Raw genomic sequence first — 18,603 nt, 5'->3', positions numbered from 1 at the left:
CTTCTTTGGCTCTTCCGTTCGACAATCTCTCCGGCATTGGAACCATCATCTGTTTTCTCTTCGGTCACGCTCGGTTGATTTTTCTAGTTGGCACACTCATTTCCTCCATTACCCGCTGGCTGCTTCCCAAACAAACACAGGTGCGGCTTGGCACTTGTGCTGTACGTAACAAGTCACGCGACGTGACGCTGCGGCTGTGATTGGTTCGGCTCTGCGCTACTTAATTTGGATTGGCTGACCTTTTTTTTTTTTTAAAGAGGACAAGAGCGGCGAGGTCTATCGCGGTTTCTTTCTCTATCGAGTAAAAGTTATATCGCGATACATATCGTTATCGTTCTATCGCCCAGCTCTAGCTACAGCTATGAGGTTCAGTGGATTTAGAAGTTAGCAATTTTAGATGTTAGCAGTGAGTTAGATAACTAGTTAACCTTACGCACCATGATTGAGATATCACGAAGCAAAAAAACAAAACAATGACCAGCGAGAGAGTATTGAAATATGGTTAACGTACATGAAAGTAATCAATGCAATCAGACAGACAGTAACCAAAAAACAAAATAAGACAAAAAGAGAAAAACTATGCAAGTAAAACACGAAACTACGCCTTGAAAGCTCACTGGCAGTAAAACCTGAAACGCTTTTCTGAACTGAGAAATGTCTGTCATATTTCAGGTCTGCTTATAGAACAAAAACGCTGGATGTGCATCTGAAATTAGTGAGGGTGATCTATGCAGCTACCCATGGAAAACTCCAGAAACTAATTCGTCATCAAACAATCTTCTTACCATACTGAGGTATGAAAACCCATCAATAAAGGTAGAAGCTTGAAAAGATTAGATGTTCTGTGGAAAACTTTTAAAAGTTTTCTGCAATCACTTTGCTTCCTGTGAACTAACTAAATGTTATAGCTTTTTCTATGGTGGTATCACGTTAGGCCCAGCGGGGAATAGCCTGGGCTTGAAATACACTAGCAGAAAGCCCACTATCATCAGCCCCCTCAAAAGTGAGTGTCTCATTCTGCTGATGAACGCTAAATCCCCCACCTAGGACTACAGCATCACTACACGCTCTGTAGCCGCTGTGACTTCTGAATAACACGACACCAAACAGTTCTTCATCTACGGCAGGGTCTGGTTGATGTGACCCTGCAGCTCACAATAGGTTTTCCAACATAACCAGGACCAAAATAGTAGTTTTCATATTACTACCCCAAACTTCCATTACTGGGTCAAAAATGAACCATATTCATTTCCTGTGGAATTTCATGGGAAATTCTGATTCTTATCAACAGTGACGGCCAGGAATGGATATTTTGTGGACCACAAAGAGTGTCACACCCTAAGATTATTTTACACAGCAAGAACTAACAGACAGCTTTCATTCAGCATTCAGACAGTTTATTCTTAGTAAATATGTAGATTAACAACCTGTGCCATTCAGGGGTAGGTTCAAACTAGGGCAGGGCAATATGGCCAAAAATATTTATCACTATATATATTTGAAAATTTGCGATAACGGTATAACTGATGATATAATTGACTAATAATAATAATTATAATTCAAAAATTGATTGATAACTCCACAACGTTATTAGTACAAAAAACCCCAAAAAACCTATCAATGTATTTTCACTTAAACAAGCAGCTGTTTTTTATGTGCATTAAAGTTATGTAAAAATTTAACAGTGCAAATGCAAATTCCTCGCTGACAGTTTAACCAAAAGGGATTTCCAGTGGAAACCGGCCGACATATCCTGAGCATAACCATGTATAATATCCACAAAACTTAGAAAGAGGTTATACACACACACAATACGGTAATATTATGTTGAAGCACAGTACGTATCACTCCGCCAGGCTCCTGCCTCCGGTAGCCGTAATGCTCCGACAATCCATCAAGCAGTGCGGCTTCGTAGCTTACGAGAGTCGTACTAAAACATTTTTTGACAGATTTTCGAGCGCCATGTACCACATAAAATCGCTTTGAGGTGAGTAAGCACAACCAGAATTCATACATAAGGCGCACGGTTTTTCAGAAAAATCAAAAGATTGATTTTAAGTGTGCCTTAATTTCTGAAAACAGTAATAACAACAGTATACCGGTATTACCGTGAACAGTATGATATGGCCCAGCGCTAGTTCAAACTTCTACTAGGGCTGCTCGATTATGGCAAAAATGATAATCACGATTATTTTCACTGAAATTGAGATCTCGATTATTTGAGGATATTTATTTAACCCTTTAAGACCTACTATAGAACCAAGTCCGCCAGAGCTTATATTATTTTTTTACATGTTGTAGTGCCATTTATGGGAGCATTTCAAGTTGCTATACAACTGTTATAGCCCATATTTGTCACGGTCTGGAGGGCAGACCGTGGGGATGTGGAGAAAGGAGGACCCAAAACGCAGACTCTGCGATGCAAACAGTGCTCTTTATTTACAGTGGAAAGCTGTAAACACAATAACTCCCCGTTGCTCCCTCGAACCCCATGTGCGTGCTTCCCTCCGACGTCTGTGCTCGTGCTCCCCGCTGTTGTGTTACTGCACACCCTGTGCGTGCTGCCCTTCTGGTCCCTCGTTTCACCTGCAGGACAATACAGAAGCAGCCGTTAAACACTGAACCCGCGCGCGCACACACACACACACGATCCGCACTTCCTAATGCTACACACTGACTTGGAGTCTTAGCTTAATGATCCCGCGCCGGTGGGAGCTCCAACTCTCCCCTAAGTAGCTCCCCCGACGAGCCCTGATCACCAACAGGTGTGGCATGAACTTCAGGTGTGGCCAGTCCTTCCGCAGGGCCACACCCCTCAGGCCTGCAGGTGGCTGAGCTCCATCCTCCAGCCACACCCGCAGACATACACACCCATACCCTGCCTATACATATGAGTGGGACACAGACTAACACAGCACAGTGCAGAAAAACACACACATCACCAAAATAATAATAACAACAACAATATCAACGGGAGGTGAGTCAAAACTGCTCACGGACCCCGAGTCCTCCAGAGCTGGGTCCGTGACAATATTTTAATAATATGTATGCATTAAGTCCATAGTAACTACATTAATTGCAAAAAAGTGCAATAAACTACAAAAAAATGTTTTAATCGTTTTTGTTTGTTTTTTTACATATATTACTTGGAGAAATTTAAGAGGTTTATCCCTCAAAACTTTAAATACAAAAAAGTTGCAAAAAATAGTTTACAACAACAGGAAATTTATTTTGAGTGTGTTCATAGTTTTATTTTGGACATACACCAATTTTTATATACTGCAGGAAAAACGAAAAAACAATCCTATGATGCAAATTTGCAAAGAAAACAGCAGGTGCATCAAAATAAACTATTTCCAGCAGTGCAATTTGAGTTCCAAGCATCCCAGAAACTATTCAGAAAAGTCAAACATGACCAGTATAGGCTTTTAAGGCATCGAATTTCCCAGAGGAACCCACCCGAGGGATTAATAAAGTTCTATCTTATCTTATCTTACAAGTAAAAAACTACATTTCCGCGAAAATGACGTCACTTCCGGTTTCGGCCAGGAAATGGCGGACATGCGACAGTTCGCGCTGACGTCTGTTTCACTGTGGGAAGTGTTACGAACAGCTGATCGGATCGGCAAAGCGTGTTTCTGGAATATTATGTTTTTGTTCCTGCAAGAGCTTTTTATGCAATTTTTGCAAAGCTTTATGTGGAACGAAACCGTGACCGAGGACAAGCTGATGGCATAAGATGTAAGTACAACTCCTCCGGTTTCATATGCAAAACAAATTATTGCGCTAGCTTACGCGGTCCAGGTTCTACAGGGATTTAAAAATAGTTACACAAAACGGAGCGTGCTGCTCTGACCGGCTTTAAAGGGTTAACAATGACTTTAAAAAATAATATAAAATAGTGTGCAACACCACTGAAGTTTTTTTTTACCTCTCTTTTCAACCAACGGCAGTCACTCTCCTCTCCAAATAACTTCTACTTAGCTTTCCGAGCTTCCCTCGGGTCCTCTTAATCAGCGGTCTCCAACCTTTTTTGCGCCACGGACCGGTTTATGCCCGACAATATTTTTACGGACCGGCCTTTAAGGTGTCGCGGATAAACGAGGGAGGGGCTAATAATCGGCTCACTCATTTTTAATGATCGTTGAAAGCCCAGATCGTAATCGTGATTAAAATTCGATTAATTGAGCAGCCCTAACTTCTACAGTGAACTACTATGCCAAACAAACCAATCAAGTATGGCCTAAAGATCTTCTGGCTCTGTGATGCACACATCCTTCTTTGCAAGATCTAGAATGGTTTCCTCAGTGAGACACACAGCTGAAGAAGAAGATTTTTTCTTCTCCAATGTACCTCTTCCACAGTGTCTCCTGGGACACTATTGTGAGGACTCTACAATAGGACAAGGCAGAAATCCTTCGTCTGAAGAAGGCTTCTGAGTTCTGGGAGGTTTACAGCACAGTGTGCATTCAATGGCAGGCTTACCATAGTCAGCTATGTCAGAAAGAACGAAGTGGCTGTTGTACTCCTGAGAATGATGTATCACAAGAAAATAGTTGATGAAAATGCTAGAAAGGGGAAAACATAATTTATCACATTGTACAATAAGACCAAAGAAGGTGTAGATACTATGGTTCAGATGGTTCGCGCCTACTCTACACTCTGAAATTGTAAAACATATAGGTGGCCCATGGTGCTGTGGTACAACTTGACATTGCCACCGTGAGTGCCTACACTTTTTTTCACTGCTCAGCACCTTGAATTCAAGAATTGTATGACCACTGCATAACGGGTCCTCCTCACTGAGCTCTCAAAGGAGCTTGCTACACCACATATGAGAAGCTGACTGAAAGATTGCCCCAAATGCAAACCCCAATCACTGAAGAAATAGGAAGGTGTGGGGTGACAAAAGCCACAATTCAGCTACAGAAAAAAAAGCAAACAGGGCCAACCAAAGACGGCAAGACTTCAGATCCAACTAATGAAGATCATAAAGTCAGCAGCCGGTGTGGGGAATGCAAAAAAACCTCTGTGTAGCAACTACAGTCAGAAACAGGTGGTTTGTCACAACTGTGTGTATGTACTGTATGTAAGGGGGAGCAAGCCAAAAAAAATGAAAGAGCAATTGTCTGTATAATTGTTGTTTTAAAAATCTTACAAAAGTGAAAAATACAAAATGTTTCAAACATTAAATCATTCTTGACCAAAATGACAAAAGTGGGATAAAAACAAATCGATTTTAACACGGGTGGTTTTTGACCCACTTATGGAAGAGTGCAGGCTCCAGTCACTCATGCATCCGAGGGTTAAAGGACATCAGACAGAGGTCCTTTTTAGAGTAGCAGCTAAATGACATCAAAGACCTCCACAACAGAGAGCAAGTGGGTTGGGAAAACAAACCTTAAACCAGATTGGTGTAAGGACAAAAAGGGAAGAGTGTAACAGTAAAATAATATGCATCTGAAAAACAGAAGCCAAAAATAAGGAAACAGCGGCATGTGTGTCAGGGGAAAACTTGAAATTTTTGTTTTATTACGGCTGACCCATATGCGTCAAGGCTGAAAGTGTTTCCATGGTAATTATGACATAAGAAGCGGTAATCCTACAGTTTTTGTTATGCAACACATTAATTATAGAAGATTTTTTCCCAGACAAGGAAGTTTAATCCAGCACTGACACGGGTTACTGTAGCCACATGAAAGGCTTACAAGTTATAACTGCATTAAAAAGATGTTAATGAAGTCAAACATCTGGATACAGTCTAAGGTCATGGATAACTTTAAAGTGCCAAATATGACAAATCTGCAACACGTTTAGCAAATAACTGAAAACCATAGCTGTCTTGCAACATGTCACACTGCAAACCAAAATTTACAATAAAACAAAGTTTTTGTTATTTCAATTTTATACATTAACAATATGGCAGGAATCCTCCTTTAATACGTACAGCCTGTCTGCCAATGTATACTTTGTTTTATTTCCCATGCTGAAATTTTATTTCTTTAATTCTACAGGGTTTTAAGTATTTATGAGTTCTTGTACATTTCTTCAGATTTTTTTCAGCCTAAATAGCCAAATCTGGTGCTTTAACGTTATAGATTTGTAGAGCCTTTATTTTGAATAATAATTATTGGACAAATCCTGACATCCGATTTTAAATCCAAGACCAAACATCCATGATACCTGCCTCCCATTTTCTGGTGCAGGGACTACTTGGTTAAATTATGTTCGTTTAGTGAAAAGTATAATGTTAAAAGCATTGTTATAAAAAATTTTATCAAATCAAAACTAAAAGTAGATGCGAAAAGACATTATAATGATTTTTTTTTTTTTTTTTTAATTACCTTGTGTGCTTCAGTGTTTCAGTTTTTGTCAACACACCAAGTGTTTTTATTGAAACTGGCACATCTATGTGACAGGAAGTGTTGTGTTTGTTTTGTGAAAACCTATCATGAACTTCTTGTGTCTCATTCCTAAACCAAAATTAAAAAACAAACAAACAAACAGGTCTTACATTTACAACACTTTAAGCTGAATTACTGTACAAGGACCACAACGTTTACTTAAAAACTGAAGAACAGTCTGGAAACACCTGTGGTATAAAATATCCATAGACCCCAAACTAGCACCAAATACTCGCATTGCACAACAACACAAAACAAGCGGACTTCCTTTTCTCTTAGTTCTTTGTTCACCTTTGTTAACTGCCACAGTCTAGACATTCATGCAAACGATACACTGCTATACAATAAATCTTTTTTTCTTTCCTTGTGACTCTTGAACTCTCGAGTACTGAAGTTTCCCAGGATGATTAATCAAAGACGCTTTTTCACACCAGTTAATACTGCCCCTAGTTTACTCCAAGCTGTTCTGAACTCCTGTGCTCTTTCACCTTGCCACATAGATTTTTTTTCCTGAAGAAGATGGCATCCATCAGTATCAATGGATGATATCACATAATGATGTCACATAATTTTAAAGTTGGATAAATGTGTGACAAAGAGCTCAAAAAGCAAAAGCATCTATAAGCTTGAATACAGACTGAATCTTTTTCCACTTGTAATATTAGTTGGAAAATAATATCACTTGTAAATTCTTTGATTATCTAATTATGTAAAAAATCAGCTTCAAGCTTCCTGACACTGAAACAAAGACCCACGATCAACATGACATTAATGAGCATGCCCCACTACAGTTCATTTTATTAACCTTAAATGCCGTCTCTAATGATGTAAACAGTTTTTAAAATGACTTCCCTAATTAGTACAAACAAACAAACAACACTTGCAGTCATCGGTTTGTACAGTAAACATCACAAAGCTAAACTAAAGCAGCAAACTGCTGGCCAGCCACAAACTGCAGACTCACCTGTGAGGACGCGGTGGAGCATTTTATACATAGCAGGTATCAGTAGATCAGAAATAGAAAGGTGCAGACGAAAAATAATAATAATAATAATAAAAGAAATTTTTTAAATTGCTCAACGGTAACAAAAAAAAAAAAAAAAATCCACAGCAGTTTCCCACAATTAGTCTGAAGTGCTTCACTCAAAAAAAGCAACTGTAGCCTTACATCCGTTTGTGAGTCACTCAGTCTGACTTAGTTGGTTTGTTGTGGGAAGTGAGTGAGAGAAGTAATCAAAGCATTAGAAAAGTGAACAGTGCCAGTCACTTTAGTCATAAAGTGGGCAAAAAAGCTGCAGCACAACAGTTAGTACCTGCACCACAGAGTTTTCTGTTTAGCGCACATAAACAGAAAATGTTATGAAGAGTGGAAAGCACTCCAATAGTGGGTGCATGTTAAAGCTGGAAAGGTACTGTTCATTTACAATCACATAAGAGGACGCCAATCGAACAGACTGTCTAACAGTAACCTCGCTGGTCCGGATTTCTTTGTAGATGAACAATAGATGAATAGATCCCTTCTAAACCCACAGCATATGGCATGAAAATCGTGTTGAATAGAGATAGTAATACTCTTTCTTTTGCATTATCTATTAACTATTTTTATTATCTATTCTAAACAGTACAAGTTTGCTAAGCACAAGTAGATCCCCACTTTGGTCATTTTACTCGCAGAAAGGGTTAAAGCATTTCTCAGCCTTGAGGCAAACCTAAGTCCTAACTTAAATTACCAAGTGAACTTCTTGATTAAAAACGTTTGGCAGTCTCTCAAAACAAGGCCATTTAAAACCCAGGCACATGGACACCTTCATGCTTCACTTCACAAGAGGTGTTTAAACACCCATATGTTCATTACACACTGTTTGCTTCACATCTAAGGTGAGAAACCCGCAACTGTTAGGTGAATTACCAACGGTGTCCTCCAGACACGCTAACGTACCTGAGAAAAAAAGCTGCTCACTTTCTCTGCTTCCAGCATTGCCACTCAAACAGTTGTCATCAGAAAACACCAACTCGGATCCACTCAAATCAATCCACAAGGAAAAAACTGTTGGGTGACTCTTTTTATTGTAGCCTGACCTTGTCCAGAAAAACTGGGCCATTAGGGCTCGACTGTTAAATTGCTCGCCACTACTACTCTCGTCACTCTATTTTCTCACCTACACTATTAATTTCTTCCTGTATGTGCTCGGTTCCTTTCTCCTTCACTCCCTCCCACCCCTCAAATTCTCACTGTCTGCTGCTCAAGCCTCCCCCCCCCCTCAGGCGAGAATGTAGGCCATTGGTTTCTGTTTTAGCCACAGCAGCAGCTGAATACAGTACACATGTATGTATGTATGTACGTAGGTTTGTGCCTGTGTGTGTGTTGCCGCCTCACAATGACTCAGAGCGCCAGACTTCAGGGACAAACCACAGACTACACCAACAGCCCATCTGTTGCAGTTTTGCAGAAATGAAATCTCCTGCACGTCCCATTGCATAATTTGATAGATGATCTGAAACGTGCTCTGAAAAGAAGTTTATTTTATCCACAAGCTCTGTTGTGTAATAACAACAACCTGCATGGAGTATGTAAACCAAGGCTCTCATACTGCATGCTGAAACTTGACTGGAAATGTAGATCTCACACCTCAGTAAGCGATTAACGCCAACAATGCAGTACCTGAAATAAATAAACAAGAAACCTCAAGATGCGAACTGGAACTCTGCCGACAACATAATACATTTTTATCCACTGCTGCTTTCTCGTATCAAATGGATATGTACACATTTCTTAAGCACACAAAAGCAAGAACTGAGAAAGAACTGAAGCGCTATAATAGGTTTTTTTACTGCAACTGGCCGCAGGGAGAAGAGTTTAATGTCATGCAGTTATGTTTTGGGATGAGGGTTATTCAACATAAACTGAAGTTATAAATCTTAGGGGGGGGGGGGGGGGGGGGGAAGGTTCTGACCCCCAAAAATCCCTTTTTTCTTTTTTTAGTTGCAGGTCATTAAAGTACACAAAGTTGTTCAGATTTGTTTTGTTTCCCTGTCAATTTTGAGCACTCATAGCTTCATAAATATTTACAGTTTTCAGAGATGAAAAACATTTAAGCAACCTGATCAAAGTTGTAGCCACTACAAGTCACAATCTAAAGCTGGTTTAACGTCTGTGATGTAGAAGAAGAGAAACAAGCATTAGTACCCTATAGGGGAGAGTTTTAATAATCAATTTTCAGACTAAAATCAATTTTAGCTTGAATAAAGCAATATCGATTCATTAAAATCCTGAATCGATTTTTAAATATAAATATATTTTGTCAGAAATGCCAGAATCTCGGGTTAAAGCTCAAAAAAACTATTTCAAACAACCAGTTAATCCTGATGCTTTTATTGGAGTTAGTTTGTGAATATTAAGCTGAAAGTGCTTAAGCATAGAACAATATACTGGCCACCTCCTGTGCTAGCCCTCAGCCTCCTAGTAGACACAAATACATTATCAATTTGAAAATCGTACATCACCACATTCTCGGGCTATGGGATTCACAAGAATTTCATAAAACTTGACCAATAACCTTGCAGTCAAGGTCACTGAGAGTCAAACTCACAAGAATTTTAGTAAATACACCTATGGTGTCAATTTCAAACTCCTATGTTGCCTTGTTCTTGTGTCCATGCCGCCAACTCATCCGCCATCAGCCTTTTACGGCGGAGGAGGAAAAAGAGCACTTGTATGAAGGAGTGAATGACACTTGTAGTAAGAAAGCGCTTTGTGTGCTCAAATGGCTCAAAAGTATATTATAAGTACCAGCCCATCTTGTTGAGTGAGAGCTCTCTGGAGGAAATCTAATCCCTGTAAAGAAAAAGGATGTGCTTGATTTGAAACAAACAAAAAAAGCAAGCTTTGTAGCAAAAATGAATGCAAAAGCCTGTAATGATTCAATTGCATCTGTAGTGTGCTGTTTATCGCTGAAGGCTCGCAAGCTTCCTGGTCAGTTAGGGTCTTTCTGTGTATGCGTGGGTTTCCGTGTATTCTGGCGTCCTCTCATAGTCCAAAAACATAAAAGCTGGGTTAATCTGTGACTCTAAATTGGTCGGGGATATGAAGGAGATAAAGGGTTTAAAGATACCCTGTAGTAGCAGTGACTTCCAAGTTTATCTTTTAACTGTGTGACTTAGTGCGGTGACTAAACAAGTCATCACAGAACTACACTGGCCTCCCATTCGCTACAGTGTAGTTCTCTGATGACTTATTTAGTCACCGCACTAAGTCACACAGTAGAAAGATAAACTGGTTACAGAAAAGTAACCAGTACAATCTACAGCAAGATTTTACTGGTTACTTTTAAATTGCTCTACTTTGACCAGGAGTCTATATAAAGCTTTTGGGGTTCTGTGAAAGCACAGTCGTACTTTGATGAAATGCAAACATCCCATTCTCACAATGAAAATGCTGTCAGAAATAATTGATGTTGGCAGCTACAGTGTCAAGCTGGTTTAATATCGTGTTATTAAATTATCATGTATGTCATGGGTGTGTTGGCATTTGGTAATTAGCTCTTACCACAAAGCACAGTGGTTGATGGGAATGCCAGTACAGTTAAATTAAAAAATGCAATTCAATGATGGTGCTAGACAGAGGACGTTATTACAATGCCTCCTCAGGAAGATATGAACACCTTCACTAAAATCCAGCAGCCCACTACCACCTGGGTCTGTCTTAACTGCTGCATGCACCTACAGACATTTGCTGTACTTTAAAAATACATTTTAAAATTCAGTAACTGTGTGGTTACTATGTAGAAAAACTACAATACTGAGTTTTGCTTTACTAAAAGATGTCCGAGTGCCTCATAGCAAGAAGGCCCTGGGCTTTAACCCAGCCTGAGGCCTTTCAGTTTAAGGGAGTTTGCATGTTCTCCCCTGTGACTGTGCGGGTTCTCTGAGTACTCTGGCTTCCTCCCACAGTTCAAAGACATGCATGGGGTTAGGTTAGTTGGTGATTCTAAATTAGCCATTGGCGTGGTTGTCTGTCTGTGTATTAGTCCAGATTGGTGACCTGTTTACCGTGTACCCTGCCCCTTGCACCATCACAGCTGGGATCGACTCCGGCCCCAACGTGACCCTGAATCAAATCTATTACATAAATCTTACAGAAAAGGAAATGGACGGATGGAAAACATGAAATTTATTCTACTACTTAACATAGGTTCAGTAAATTAATATTTTTGTTTGTAATTAATTCTCACTTTTATTTATCAAAGTTAGGAAAGTTTTCCCAGTTCGCCCACGTCTCTTCCTGACAGCGAGGAATACAGTTTATTAACTAAACACTGGTATCAGATTGACACTCTGACAGGTACTCAAAGCCAAGGCTGAATAGGAACAGGAGTATACCTAATTAAATGTCAGTACTCTCTGTCTGATTTTGTGTTAAACACAAAGACGGACAAAGTAAAGAAGACTGAACTGAATCATCCATTAAACTACACATTATTCATCAAAGCAGCTAAATATGGTTTATGTGCAAATTTTATGGAAATGCACAAACAAGATTCAGTCAGAGACTTCTGTTCCAATCTGCAGCTTTATGACACCACTAAACACTGACTAATGTACACGCTGAGCCATAAGATCAGTGTGGCAGTCAGGTGACCCTCACTGATCTCTCTCAACAGAGACCAATCATCATCAGGCATTGTTTTCTATGTGACCCAAAGTGAAAGCACACTGTGGCATTTTCTCAGGTTGGCTGCAGGTATCCTGGGGGCTTCAAAACAAACAGCATTAATTAGAGGAAGAAAGCTGTGACAGTGGCAGGCAGGCTGCAGCACTGCTGAGTGCTAAAATGGCTGCTTGTTCTCCATACAGACGCAGAGCTGAGTGTGGAGGAGGAGGAGGAGGAGGGATCCCACTCCCAACAATATGCCTCAAACGTAGCTCATCCTTAGGTAGGCTTCATTGCTTGTGCCATAACGTAATAATGGAACTGAAAAACGGTATTAAATGCATATGATTATCCTCTTGTAAAATCAGCTGCTTACACATCTACAGTTTACATTAAGTCTCTCTTTCAAATGTAATTACTGAGCTTTTGGTATATCACCGCACGGCAGAGATCTAATAATTGTGTTTGTCCATGTTTTATTTACTTTTCATGTATTCTTTTCAGCTGAGTTCCAGTTCGCTTCTTTGGATGAGTTTTCTACTCTCAGTGCATGTGTAGAGCAGAGCGATATGACCAAAAATATTTATCACGATATAACTTTATTAGTGCAAAAAAAAAAAAAAAAAAAAACCCATCAATGTATTTTCACTTAAACAAGCAGCTTTTTTATGTGCATTAAAGTTATATACAAAATTAACAGTGCAAATGCAAACTCCTTGCTGAAGGTTTAACCAAAAGGCATTTCTAGTGGAAATTGGCCGACATATCCTCAGCATAACCATGTATGATATCCACAAAACTTAAAAAGAGGTTATACACACACAATACGGTAATGTTATGTTGAAGCACAGTACGTATCACTCCGCGAGGCTCCTGCCTAAGATAGCTGTAATGCTCCGACAATCCATCAAGTGGTGCGGTTTCATAGCTTAGCAAAGTCGTACTAAAACATTTGACAGATTTTCGAGTGCCGTGTACGACATAAAATCGTTTCGAGGTCAGTAAACACAACCAGAATTCATACATAAGGCACACGGGATTATAAGGGGCACTGTCGATTTTTAGAAAAATCAAAGGATTGATTTTAAGTGTGTCGTATTTTCCAAAAAACGGTAATAACGACAGTCCGCTAGCATGCGCTACCAGAAATAGTGCTTTGTTGTGTATCTGACGGACGAAAGCCAAACCAGTTCCACACCACTGAAGTTGCAGCATTTTTACAAACCAATTCTGGTTCATCAGTTTCATTCAACAATTCGCTTTCGCCCTTCTCATTCTGCGTCGCCGCCATGTGCGTATGAAAACAAAGGCACTGCGCATGCGCGTTTTACCCATATTCTATGGCCATATTTCATTTTCTTATCGTTGCCCAACATTACACCGGTATTACCGTGAACGGTATGATATGGCCCAGCCCTATGCATGTGTTTATTAGTTTCAGTTTGTTTATAATTACCAGAATATGGAGTGTATGTGTAGACCAGATTTAAGAAGTTCAGACCAGGTAATACAATACAACTGCATGACTCACAGGCATCCCAGTATCAATAAACACATGCACTCACGAACACATAGGCAAAATACGCCCCAATGGACCATTTCAACCTGATCCCTGCCACTCTGAAAGTAAAACAAAGCAACCCTCAAAAAAGTCAACAAATTGCAGTATTATGATAATAAATCTCCAGTCAAATAGCTCAAAACTGCAAAGAAACATTTTCTCTTATGAACTACCACATCTTACAGACTTCAGGGCATTTGTACTTTGTATTTTAACATCTGACCTGATGCCATGCTTTGGCATGTCACCTGGCTCAAACAGGCTCTCCTCCACACCGTTCATATTAAGTGCTTTAAAAACCCCAACATAGCTAGATTTTCCCATTTAAATGCAGCTAGCCAAACAGCCACTTACTGCTACAGAGACAGACAGAACAGTGGACAGTACATAAAACTCATTGCTGCAGTCTGGGGCAGCACAAATGCGATCCCCTTAAACTGATTTTTAATTTTAGTGTCGTTATTTTCCTCTTCAGTATCAATGCTGTCTCTAGGTAGCTATAATAAACTAATCTAAGTCTATTAGCTGCAACCAACCAAGCACATGACACATGTTCCATACTGACAGAAGATGGCACGAAACATGTTTTTAAAACAGTTTTTAAGAGCAGAGCTCAATGGTGTAAATTAGCCTTTATATGTACAGCGTTTCATGTCCCCTATAAAGGTGTGGATGACTGGGCTGTTTATCTAATGGGCAGGAAAATCCATAGACTTCTGTTAAACAAGTAACTCTCATCGATTGCCTTTACTGTACGTTTACTGTATGACCAACTGAGCTTATATGTCACCAAAAAGAGGTTCTCTTTAAACCAGGAAAAACAGTGGTTATTATCTATATCTTTTCGCTGCCTCTAAGCTGTAAACAAAGTCTATCCATTATTTAAATATTAGTTTTGATGTTTTTTGTTTGTTTTTCTTAAACGCTGCAAAACAATAATAGTGAAATTCGCTACTTCCAGCCTCGTTTTGTTTTGACAATCTTGTTGGGCTTAATGTGCTGCCATGCTGGTGCCACACTCAGAGACCTCGAGCTGAATAACTGAGGCCTACGCTGAACTCCGTATACTTATGTGGGCTACATCTCGGTCAAATGAAGCACAGTTACAATGCTTTCACTTAGAACAAGACAAAGTCTGCAGCAGCAATACTACACGTACTACACAAACAGATTAGCAGCTATCACTGAGCACACTCAAGCAAAAACAAAGTAGTCAATTGCTCCATGCATGATAAGAAAAATCAAATGATTTTCCCCTAAAAATACCTGCAAAAGCTTACAAAGATATTATTTTAGGATTTGGAGAAAAGTAATCTGACAAATACACCTTGGTAAGCATAAGATCTCAGGCTACAAGAAAAAAAACAGCTTAATTCTTAAAGCCTATGCATAATAAGCCCTTGAGTCACGGCAGCTGCTTTGCATTTTCTTGCATTTTGTGTCTGAAAACAGTCAACTGGAAAACTTTAACTTGTTAACTTGGGATCTATGGAAATATCCATTGCCTCCCCTGCATGTAAAACAGATTTACACTCAAGGAGCAAAGCCCAATTCAGCCCTCTTATCACAGACTTCTGTTTACATATCAAAGACAGAACTCTTAAGGCACAATTTAGATGACTGTTTAAACACCATTTGTCAGTTACCATTGCAATAAAAGGTCAAATTTCAAAGTATTAATAAAGCTCAAATTGAATTTATGAGCAGCCTATTGTAATCCTAATATTTAAGGTAATCAGTAAATGATCAGCAACATCAGCTTAGCCTTAAGGTTTATTCACCGTAAGAATATCCATTTGAAAATAAATAACTATCAAACAAGCTGCCTTCAGTTTTTTTACTAGGGGTGTTAACAACATCCAAACAGATTAAACACGATATAAATGCAGCATCATATCACAGCTCCCCGTGTGAAACTGTGAATGCCTGGAAATGCGTGAAACTTTGGTGAAAATTGGAATAATCAGAGACAATTCTGGGAACAAGTTTAGTGGAAATACATCACAATAATTAACTCTTTGTATTTTGATCATAATTAAATTTCAAGCAAGTGTGAAGCTGTGCCCATGAAGACAAACCTGCAGCATCCCAAGGATCAGTTTGAATTAGAGTTCAATGTACAGCTGACCCCTTGTAGAATATATCAACTTGGCAGTATTTCCCCCCATTAAGCATCATATTATGTTTGAAGCTACTTAAAATCTATATTTTTAGCTGAAATGTTTTTGCTTTGTAGTCAAGTGTATGGAATGGTAAATGGCCTGTATTTATATAGCGCTTTACTAGTCCCTAAGGACCCCAAAGCACTTTACATATCCAGTCATCCACCCATTCACACACACAATCACACACTGATGATGGCAAGCTACATTGTAGCCACAGCCACCCTGGGGTGCACTGACAGAGGCGAGGAAGTCAAAGACTGCCAATTCAATTTCCAAATGCGCACCTCTGCTCACAATGGTGCGCATAACCCTAACTAGGGCTGCACGATTAATCGTTAGAAAATCGCGATCTCGATTCATACTTATGTGCGATCTCATTTCCAAATGACATTCCAATCCCATTAATTAATAAGTACAGAAACTGGCTTCAGTTCAGCTGGAGGCACAGCAGGGATCATCTTGCAAGGAGTATAAGGAGCTAAATAGGTAAACTAATCATTTACACGTGCTTCTAGAAAAAAAACACCCCCACAGAGTACTGATAATGTGTCCAAACCAAAATAAAACAACACTTATGACCTTTGTTTTTTCCCGAAAAACACTAGAATTGATTATATGCATGATGACTGGTCAGTTAAGGATTTACGACAGGACACACTCCATCAATGGCATCATTGTCCAAACAATAACTAAAAGCCAGAATTAGTTAAAGGCAGTTAAACTACAACAGACCATGTGTGTATAGAAAGCAGCTGGTTGAAGGGGAAATTCTCTGCTTCTCACTTCATGTCTGAAACCAAAATACTGGATGCTGTGAAGCAGCTCATGGTGTTGTGACATCCCTAGTATTTAAGGAAAGTATTTCACAAAAAATGTTTGCTTCATTAAATTTACATTTTTTGGGCTACAGCTCCATAGGACCCTATTCATCCTCATGATCTCACAAGAGCTCCACGTGAAACCGAACTCCAAAGAGTTTAAGTTCTCAGCCTTGTGCCACATAATATTGGGTTAAGCTGTACTCTGAAGTGGAATTATAGTGCATGTCTATTTGCATGTTGTAACAATAAGCACAGGTAAGACGCTGACTGGCGAAAAAGTTGATGGAGTTTACAATGAAGGGGAAGAACAACATCAATGATTTAAAACTACATATGAAAAGCACATCAAACAGCTGAAGAGAACAGTTTTCACTGCTAGTCTTTTGACTTAAACACTTGGTTTAACACAAAGGACCAACTACAACACAAATACATGCAAGAGTAACCTAAATTACTAGCTGTTACACACATTTTTGAAATTGCACCTGATGACACCACACAGCTATAACCGACATTATAGACACTTTGAGGTTCTGCACAAGATTCAAGGCACAAGTTACAGGTAAACAAAGGCTTCAGGCTTCAGTGCTCATTTAGTTAAACTTTTCAAGTACTGGCACATGTTTCAGGCAATCAAAATGAATGAGAAGTCGATCAAGCATAGAAACAAGCATAACAAGCATTGAAAGTATAAATATGGGCCCATCCACAGGTTAGTGAAATCCTATGATGAATGGCATGTCGACACGTTGATGTTTTGAAACCTGACATGAACAGCAAGGGGTGGATATGACTGTGATGCACTCGCCACTGAGAATACAATCCTATTTTCTGACTCTTTATTTGACTATAAAGTATAAAATTAACTTATTTTAGTCAATATGAAACAAGCAACTGAACCAAGGAAGTTTACCAGTAAAGTGCTTACTGAGGTCACAGAGCAAGGGAACTCAAGGCATTTAAACTTCTATATAAACATTAACATTTATAAGTCATTTGGAAACCAGTCACTCCCCTGTTGAAACCTTGAAACCTGACACTGGCACAAGCCAGTGTACTCCTACTGCTGGTCCCAAGGCCAGATTAATGAGGAGGAATATATCAGGAAAAGCCTCTGGTGTAAAATTATTTCTCAATTAAACACATGGACCATCAAGAATAAGATTGTCATGACGGATCGGTTGGGTCCCAGGGTTAACAACAACCACCTCCGGTGCTGTTGGCCAACGCAATGCCAGTGAAAACTGTGCTGCTGTTGGCTAAAAACAAAGGGAGAATAGAGGGGGAAGGCATGTTAGGAGGCAGCAAGAGAGAAGGAAAAGCAGGAGTGTGGAAGTAAGAGTAGGGACTGTATCAGTCACAGTCCTTACACTTAAAGGGTGAGACCTGGCTGATATGATGGATAGCAGGAAAGTAGGAATATTGTGCATGCAGTAGACCAGGTAAAACGGAAGCAAACTGTTCTACCACAGTGTAGACAGAGTTTTGGACAAGAGCAAAGAGAAGATTCATAGATGTACAGAAGGAGGACATGCAGATATATGGCAGACAAGAAAAGAAGTCATCCCCTGTTGGTCATCGGAAAGAATGCAAGCTAAATAGTGAGAAAAAGTTTCCTCATATTCAGTCACACAAATTTGCACATTTGCTCATGTCTGCAGCATGTATACCTTCCACATTCACCCCTGAAAACAGAGCAATAGCTGCGTTATAATTGAAAATTATTATAATTTACCTAACAGTACAGTTCACAGTACCACATTTCATTTGGCACAACTTTAAACAGACTGCTTTTCCTGACACAATCCATTTGTGTCCACAGCTGGAATTCAACCACCAACCTCTGTTTGCAAAGCAAATGTGTAAACAGAGATCAAGTATAAGGCCAAAATGATCAACTCCACCACCAACCCTCTTCCAACAGCCTCCATATGTGGACTTATTCCCTCTGGAAAACGTGGATTTCGTGCTCACTAACGTGACACGAGTCCAAGGAAAGTTC

The 18,603-nt window shown here is 39.5% G+C and overlaps 1 protein-coding gene across 3 annotated transcripts in view; it reads right to left on the bottom strand.

Moving 5' to 3' along the window:
• The window catches only part of ncoa1 (nuclear receptor coactivator 1), a 94,939-nt gene that overhangs the window by 75,228 nt on the left and 1,108 nt on the right, over positions 1-18,603 (bottom strand). The window lies entirely within an intron of this gene.

This window comes from Diplotaxodon limnothrissa, linkage group LG15 (genome assembly GCF_057381915.1).
Source record: "Diplotaxodon limnothrissa isolate DT_005_m linkage group LG15, D_limnothrissa_male_GT1.1, whole genome shotgun sequence".
NCBI classification, from domain to species: Eukaryota; Metazoa; Chordata; class Actinopteri; order Cichliformes; family Cichlidae; genus Diplotaxodon; species Diplotaxodon limnothrissa.
Note: the sequence above shows the minus strand (reverse complement) of the source record. Positions and strands in the feature narration are given on the sequence as shown.